Source organism: Cervus canadensis, chromosome 28 (assembly GCF_019320065.1).
Source record: "Cervus canadensis isolate Bull #8, Minnesota chromosome 28, ASM1932006v1, whole genome shotgun sequence".
Lineage (NCBI taxonomy): Eukaryota > Metazoa > Chordata > Mammalia > Artiodactyla > Cervidae > Cervus > Cervus canadensis.
The window spans coordinates 22875880-22884704 of NC_057413.1; the positions used below are offsets into that span (position 1 = coordinate 22875880).

Consider the following 8825-nt stretch of genomic DNA (forward strand, 5'->3'; position numbering starts at 1 on the left):
CGAACCTAGAATCTTCTGATCCGTAGTCAGACGCGTTATCCATTGCGCCACTGGCCCCCTGCGACAGGAAGGCTTAAGCATGTCTCTTTCAGCGAGGCCTCTGAAGTCGCTGGTTCTGCTATGAAGATAGAAATAACCCCGAAACTGACGACTCGCACCCATTCACTTCATTTAGGGTTAGTGTATGTACTACAACGTTGTTTTCCATGTCTACATTTTGGATTACAAGCAAATCTAACCCTTAGAACATTCCATACATGATAGAAAGAAGTCACTCCTTGAAAGCAAGTTTTCTGCTGTGAGTGCTCCTGGTTAATTTCTGCTCCCTGTTAATCTGCCGTGCTTCCACCTACCTCCCTCATCTGTTCTACACTTCTTTGGGGCCCTGATGATATGTCTGCGGATGGTTACTGACTGCCCAGTATTCTCTTTAACTAAGTGTTAGACAATAAAGTACATCTTTTTGGTTTGGAAGTGCATTTGGCCATAAGAATCACATTCTTCTCTTAGGGTTAAAAGAGTAATTAATACTCCCTAAGAGGGAGAATCATGGCCAAATTCTATGATAAATCATGCATCGGATAAAAAAGCATGCAGAAGTCAATGGTAAAGGCAAAAAGAGGCAAGAAGGCAGGAAAGGTATACTCAAAGGTGCAGAAATCACATTAGGCAGAGACTGCTGGGATTCAGGAAATGATTGAATACCACATAAAATTGAAACAGACAGACATGCTCTCTCTAGATCCCGTGGTTACATGCTGCTTTTCGTTTTCAAGTTGGGCATAAGGAACACCTCTAAATATACAAGTGCCTTGAGAGAAGGACTTTGGGTGTTGAGAGAGACAGGGCACAGTGATGCTCTTTATGGCACACACTTGGAATCCAGAGTGCAACTCCTTCTCACCCCAGCATTGCCATCTTTTGCCTAACTGGCCTTTGCAGTAAAAGACAGGTGTACAGAAACTGACAGAAATGTGAAGATTTATGCAGAAAGCTTTGCGGAAGTTTTATCTGAAGGAGTGATGATGGAGGGCAAGTTTCGAGGTTGAGGAGACAGTAACTAGGAACAGAGGTGGAACAAATAGCATATTCACAAATCTCTGGGAAATAAGAGGACAGGGTGGTGGGCAGAGAGGGGGGCAGTGAAGTGTGAAAGGAAGCTGGAGACATAGGAGAGGCCATGGAGAGGATGTCAGGGCATAAGCTTAAGGGTCATGTCATGAAACAGGTCTCAGATGCTCAGGTGGTAGGCGACTCTTTCAGAAACACTGCTTTCTGCCTTTCATCCATTTGTCCTCTCAACGTTCACAGAATCTGAGATCTAGTCTCATCTGATCTGAGTAAAAGTCAGCTAAAATTCCCCCAAATAGCGGAGAAACCTCCCAGGCATTCAAACCATGCAGCCCCCTTTAGCCCGCAGCGGGCAACAGCGGTGGTCCCCGTGGACAGCCCGGCCAACCCGCCCGACTCCCTCAATTGGAATTTCAGGGATCTGCCACCCCCAAGAGCTGAACTGCACTGGCGCAGAGGCAATGGGAGTTCAGACATGGAGGTATCACTTCCCTTAGTGGCGAGCCCCCGTTTTGCAGTCTGTACTCTGGTGTCAAGGGAAATAATCAACAAACAGTCTATACCGGGAACAGAAGAAAAAGTGTGAATCAAGCCAAACTAAGGACGATAGCCCTGTGTGAGTGTCTCTCGCTAATTCCGAAGAACGGCTCCGGAGAAACATGGCGTTCAGCAGTTTTATACCTTGTCTACTTATATAGATTGATTATATATATTTATATAGGTTGAGTATAGTCTTTGCAGCCAAAGATGGAGAAGCTCTATACAGTCGGCAAACACAAGATCGGGAGCTGACTGTGGCTCAGATCATGAACCCCTTATTGCGCTATTCAGACTTAAATTGAAGAAAGTAAGGAAACTCATTAGGCCATTCACGTATGACCTAAATCATATCCCTTATGATTATACAATGGAAGTGACAAATAGATTCAAGGGATTAGAATCTGATCAACAGAGTGCCTGAAGAACTAGAGGTTCTTGACAAGGTTCAATGTCAAGAACGGAGGTTCGTGACATTGGACGGGAGGCAGTGATCGAGACCATCCCCAAGAAAAGGAAATGCAAAAAAGGCAGAATGGTTGTCTGAGGAGGCCTTACAAATAGCTGAGGAAAGAAGAGAACTGAAAGGCAAAGGAGAAAAGGAAAGATATACCGACTTGAATGCAGAGCTCCAAAGAATAGCAAGGAGAGATAAGAAAGCCTTCCTCAGTGATCAATGCAAAGAAATAGAAGAAAACATTAGAATGGGAAAGACTAGAGATCGAGTCAAGAAAATCAGAGATAACAAGGGAACATTTCATGCAAAGATGGGCACAATACAGGACAGAAATGGTATGGACCTAACAGAAGCAGAAGATATTAAGAAGAGGTGGCAAAAATGCACAGAAGAACTATACAAAAAAAGATCTTCATGAGCCAGATAATCACGATGGTGTGATCACTCACCTAGAACCAGACATCCTGGAATGGGAAGTCAAGTGGGGCTTAGGAAGTATCACTATGAACAAAGCTAGTGGAGGTGATGGAATTCCAACTGAGCTATTTCAAATCCTAAAAGATGATGCTGTGAAAGTGCTGCACCCAGTAGGCCAGCAAATGTGGAAATCTCAGCAGAGGCCTCAGGACTGGAAAATGTCAGTTTTCATTCCAGTCCCAAAGAAAGGCAATGCCAAAGAACATTCAGACTACCACACAATTGCACTCATCTCACACGCTAGCAACGTAATGCTAAAATCTCCAAGATAGGCTTCAACAGGATGTGAACCATGAACTTCCAGATGTTCAAACTGGATTTAGAAAAGGCAGAGGAACCAGAGGTCAAATTGTCAACATCTGTTGGATCATCGAAAAAGCAAGAGAATTCCAGAAAAACATCTACTTTTGCTTTATTGACTACGCCAAAGCCTTGGACTGTGTGGATCACAAGAAACTGTGGAAAATTCTTCAAGAGATGGGAATACCAGACCACTGGACCTGCCTCCTGAGGAACTGTATGCAGGTCAAGTTAGAACTGGACACTTAGAACTGGACATGGAAAAACAGAGTGGTTCCCAATCAGGAAAAGAATATATCAAGGCCATGTATTGTCACCTTGCTTATTTAAGGTCTACGCAGAGTACATCATGCGAAATGCTGGGCTGGATGAAGCACAAGCTGGAATCAGGATTGCTGGGGGAAATATCAATAACCTCAGATACGCAGATGACACCACCCTTATGGCAGAAAGCGAAGAAGAACTGAAGAGCCTCTTGATGAAAGTGAAGAGGAGAGTGAAAAGTTGGCTTAAACCTCAACATTCAAAAAACTAAGTTCATGGCATCTGGTCCCGTCACTTCATGGCAAGTAGATGGGAAACAATGGAAACAGTGAGAGGGGGCTCACTCTCACTGTTTTGGGGGGGTCTCCAAAATCACTGCAGATGGGTTGCTGACTGCAGCCATGAAATAAAAAGATGCTTGCTCCTTGGAAGAAAAGCTATGACCAGTGTAGACAGCATATTTAAAAGCAGAGACATTCCTTTGCTGACAAAGTTCCGCCTAGTCAAAGCTATGGTTTTTCCAGTAGTCATGTATGGATGTGAGAGGTGGACTCTAAAGAAAGCTGGGCACCAAAGAATTGATGCTTTGGAACTGTGGTGTTGGAGAAGACCCTTGAGAGAGAGTCCCTTGGACTCCAAGAAGTTCCAACCAGTCTATCCTAAAGGAAATCAATCCTGAACATTCATTGGAAGGACTGATGCTGAAGCTGAAGCTCCAATATTTTGGCCAGCTGATGTGAAAAACTGACTCATTGGAAAAGAACCTGATGCTGGGTACAACTGAAGGCAGGAGGCGAAGGGGACGACAGAAGATGAGGTGGTTGGATGGCATAACCGACTCGATGGACATGACTTTGGGCAAGCTCCAGGAGTTGGTGATGGACAGGGAAGCCTGGCGTGCTGCAGTTCATGGGGTGGCAAAGAGTTGGACTCGACGGAGCAAGTGAACTGAACTGATTCCTTATCAGAACAAAAAACATCAAAAGTGAAATGGCACATTCCTTAAAGTTTTCAAAAAAAAAAAAAAAAAGGCAGATCAGCCAGTACACATCAGATCAGTCTGGCCCAGGTACCTGGGAAATACTACTAGTGTTCACCTCTCAGGGAGAAAAGCATTTAAGCTTTACCTTTAAAACAGACTTTTTCTTTTTTTTTTTTTTTTTTTTTTACCATTCATTAGGCATGAACATATGTAAGCTAGAATGACTTCCCCATACCTCAACATGTGACCATTTCTTTCAGAACCATCAAGTAGAAATACAGATTTTATTTTCTCTGGCTCCAAAATCACTGTGGATGATGACTGCAGACACAAAATTAAAAGACGCTTGCTCCTTGGAAGAAAAGCTATGAGATACCTAGACAGCGCATTAAAAGGCAGAGACAGCATTTTGCCAACGAAGATCCCTCTGGTGAAAGCTATGGTTTTTCCAGCAGTCTTTTAGGGATGAGAGAGTTGGACCATAAAGAGGGCTGAATTTGGAACTGTGGTGCTGGAGAAGCCTCTTGCGGGTCCCTTGGACTGCAAGGAGATCAAACCAGTCAATCCTAAAGGAAATCAACCTTGAATATTCATTGGAAGGACTGATGCTGAAGCTGAAGCTCGAATGTTTTGGCCACCTGATGTGAAGAGCCGACTCACCGGAAAAGACCCTGAGGCTGGGAAAGATTGAGGACAGGAGGAGAACGGGGCGACAGAAGATGAGATGGTTGGATGGCATCATCGACACAGCGGACATGAATTTGAGCAAACTCTGGCAGATGGTGAAGGACAGGGAAACCTGGCGTGCTGCTGCAATCCGTGGGGTCCCAAAGAGTGGGACACGACTTAGCGACTGAACAGCAGCCACAACGGAAATACCGTGTGCGGTATTTTCTGTGGTTTTTAAATTTAAAAAGTCTGTGCCTAAAACACACGCGGCACCGAGTCAATAAATATACCATTTAAACCTTTCCCCCTATCCTTTCTCACTTCTGAGAAATCCCTCACACAGGCGGGCCAATCCAGAGAGCGCTGTTCATGGTCCTGACCATGGATGGTCCTCCGCGAATAGTTCTGGTTTCCCCGCGGCGAGGTGGACCTTCTCCGCCTGCCCGTCGCGCGCTTCCGGTCGATCTCGATGCCGAGTCCCCGAACCGTCCGAGAAGAGCCGCTGCTGGCCCAGATACCCTGCCTGCGAGGGCCCCCAGGCCCCGTTCCGTGTATGTCTGTCCCACAGCCTTGTCTCGAAACACACGCAGACAAACGCACTTCCACTCCATTCCGATCTCAGCCGGGACCGTTCTGTGCCTAAATGGAACCGTCCTTTGAACCCGGGGAAGCGACGGGTCTGGGCGACGGAAGGACAACCCGCGGCAGGATGTGACCGGTCCTCCCAGGCAAGCCTCGGTGGGTGGGTAGTTGGGTCCGGCTGCAGACGACCGCGTGCTGCCTGGGCTCCCGGAAAAGCGGCGAGTCGGCTTCGACCGCGTGGTGGAAACTTTTGAGCAGAGATTCGGATCCAGGCGGACTACGGAATACTTCCCTGAGGGTACTGGTGGGGATCCGCAGGCGGACCCGGGGAATTGGGAGAAAAAGGAAAGGACAGTGAGATTAAGCAACGGTCTCCACCCGACACAAGATCTCCGTGTAGTTTCTGGGGACAGGAGACTTCTGATTCATTGCTTTCATCCCCTCCTCCATTCTTTTCCACCTTCTGCACACACAGATTTTATGTCGAAGGTTTTTGAAAATATTTCTGGTAAGGGGACGGGGGCGGGCGGGGAATTGCCAGAGATGGAAGACATCTGGAAACCTGCCCCATTTTTCGGTCTGTTGGTTTTAGCTTCTTGTTTGACTGATTGCATTCTTTCATTGATTCACTTGTACTGCTGTAGGCCTACCTCAGTTGCTTCGGTCCAGCTGCTTGCATTTCAAATCATTTGCCCATAGGCTACCAGTGAAAGGGAAAACAATAAAGCTTGGTGAAGAAAAGGTAGCGACATACTTCCAAGTATTTGAGATGAGCGACTCTTTGTTAGACAGGCCAGAAGGAGCACTAAGCGTCCAGGACATAATAAGCACTAAGCTACCCCCGTACCTCACAAAAACTGAACCCCTTTTTCCTCAAAACTGCACTAGGAGAGAACATTACAATCGACGCATTGTAAAGCTGGTGGAGTGAGAGAAACGTCAAGAAATGTTGAAATAGAGTAAGTATTTTAAAAGGCCGTCGGTGAGAGCACGGGTGCTCTGAGGATACGTTGGAATCGGGAACCTTGGACAGGGCAGAGAATCCTAAGGTGATCTTTGCATTTATGTATGAAAGAGCAAAAGCCGAAGGACTGGGCTGTTTCCGCCCGGTTTCGAACCGGGGACCTTTCGCGTGTAAGGCGAACGTGCTAACCGCTGCACCACGGAAACGCCACGCCCCTGAGGGGCATTACAAGTCCCATAAAACAGCATACTCGGTCCCTTTGTTGCTCCCCACGTCCCAGCCCGCAACGCCCCCAATCTAGCAATTTTGAATCTTTCTCTTGCAGAGTGTTTTCACTCGCGGTGCCTTTGCTTTCCATCGTTTCAAAACCTTTTGCTAAAAGAATAATATCGAAACTCTACGGCTCATAACCAAACCTAACTCAGTGGTGGGGGTGGTTTAGTCGCTAAGTCGTGTCCGACTCTTGCCACCCCACGGACTGCCAGGCTCCTCTGTCCATGGAATTCTCCAGGCTGGACATCTGGAGACAACCCACTGGAGTGGGGATATTCCCGACCCAGGGATCAAAGCCGGGTCTCCCGCATTGCAGGCAGATTCTTCACCGCCTGAGCTAGGAGGGAGCAGGGTCCAAACACCTTCCCAAACATCAGGCAGGGTGTCCTCGGGTTCCAAGGGCATTTGATTGGGAGCAACAACCCGATGCTGTCCTGTGCCTTTGATTTCCACCTCTCTTCCTCTTCCTCTTCCTAACCCTAACAAATTTTGGCACAGGGTCCTGAAGACCACCGAACTTCCGAGAGGGCCTAGCTCATCTGGAGGAGACTGCTGAGCGAGGATGCGATGGCCTGTGCTCACTTGACTCTCAGAAAGGAGTGCCAAAAGGAGTAGTGTTTGGGAATTCAAGGGACTGGACTTTGCGCCCGAATAAGTCAAGGTGGGCGTCATCAGTCAACTTATTACCCAGCGTCACTCACACTGCCCTGGAACGACTGTGCTTTGAGCGATCTGAATCTGTTCAACACATGCCTACCTTGCCTCGCCTTTGTTTTTCTCTTCATTTCACCTGACCTTCCTCATTGTATTTTCCCTCTTCCCAGCACTTCCCTGGAGGACCAGGAAGGTGCTCAGCAGAGAAACTGTAGTCTTTCATTAAATTCCATGTGAGAAATTCCTGGTTTCTCCGCGTCAGCTCTGCATTGGCATCTTTCACAAATAGCAGCGTTGAAAGCTCCTGTTCTCAGCAAAACTGAAACTAGGATTGATCACAGCGTTGCAGGATACGGACTAGAGAGACAATATTTCCCAATCAGCAAGTTTGGGATTTAGTTTCCCGTAATTTGATTAGAAGTTTATTTTAAAGCCAGTAAGGAGTAGCCCCACAATGTACCCAATCCTGACCCTACCAGATGTCCTGAAAAATTATACAAGCAGCGGGTGGCAAAGGGCCCTTTGAGTTACGGGACCAGTGAATGCACAAAGGCTTTTCAGATCAAAATGTACTTTTTAAACAGCTGAAGTTCATAAACAAAGAATGCGTTAAAAAGTCAGTTTGCCCACACCTTAAAAAAATTAAAAAAGAATATTATTTTGTGTAGTTTGTCATTGACTATTTTATATCCTCTTACAGATATAGCCTTAGATCTTCTCCTTCCAAAATTTCCAGTATCGTCCAGAGTCCATTTCACATCGAAAAGAGGGAACAGTTATAACACAACTTGATTTACACTACCGTAATTTTTATCAGAACGTCCTTCCTCTTCTTTTATATCTTTTGATTTCATTTCATTCACTAAGGACAAGTGAGTAAAAACAATGCTGGATTCACCAGTGATTCAGGAAGACAGCTGCAACATATGAAAGTGCAGAACTTGAAAACACACTCACTGAATTAGACCAGTTAAGTCCCTAGCCTTGCTTCATGAAGTATCGTCCATGGAACAGTAGTGTAGAGTCTGAGGTTGTAGAAATGCTGACTTTCAGGCCCCTGTTGCAGATGCAGTCATTTAAAACCCTCATTATAATGGATCACACCAGGTCATTCACATGCTCACAAAATTTTGAGAAGCGCGACTGTAAGGCACTAGTAAAGTCGGCGCCAAATATGGGTGGTGGGAGTTGGCGGGGGAGGGGGTGGCTCTAAAGTGGGACAGGACAATTCAATGATTCCATGAAGAAAAACAAACGTCTCCATTGTGGTAAAAGTTCTCGGAGGCAAACATAATTGAAGAGATCCCACAAAACCAAGCTGGCAACTTCTGAGACCTGATTTAAAATGCAAAGGAAAGACCAAGAGGCATTTCTAATTCTCATCTCAAGATGTGTGAGAACCACCTTTTTACGGCTACCAGGAGAGCATAGGTAGTACTCCGAAGTACTCAGGGGCTTGATGGGAGGTAAACAAATTCCAGTGTTTAACTTGTTTTGCTGTATTTAAAACAGTGTTGCCTGAGGCCCCGCTGGGATTTGAACCCAGGATCTCCTGTTTACTAGACAGGCGCTTTCACCAACTAAGCCACGGAGCC

The 8825-nt window shown here is 46.2% G+C and overlaps 2 non-coding genes across 2 annotated transcripts; both read right to left on the reverse strand.

Annotated features, from left to right (window-relative positions):
* Window positions 1-6436: 6436 nt before the first annotated feature.
* TRNAV-UAC lies at window positions 6437-6509 on the reverse strand. Its single transcript has one exon. It is a non-coding gene; the product is annotated as a tRNA-Val (tRNA).
* A 2242-nt stretch (window positions 6510-8751) lies between these two features.
* Window positions 8752-8825, reverse strand: TRNAT-AGU. The gene has a single exon. It is a non-coding gene; the product is annotated as a tRNA-Thr (tRNA).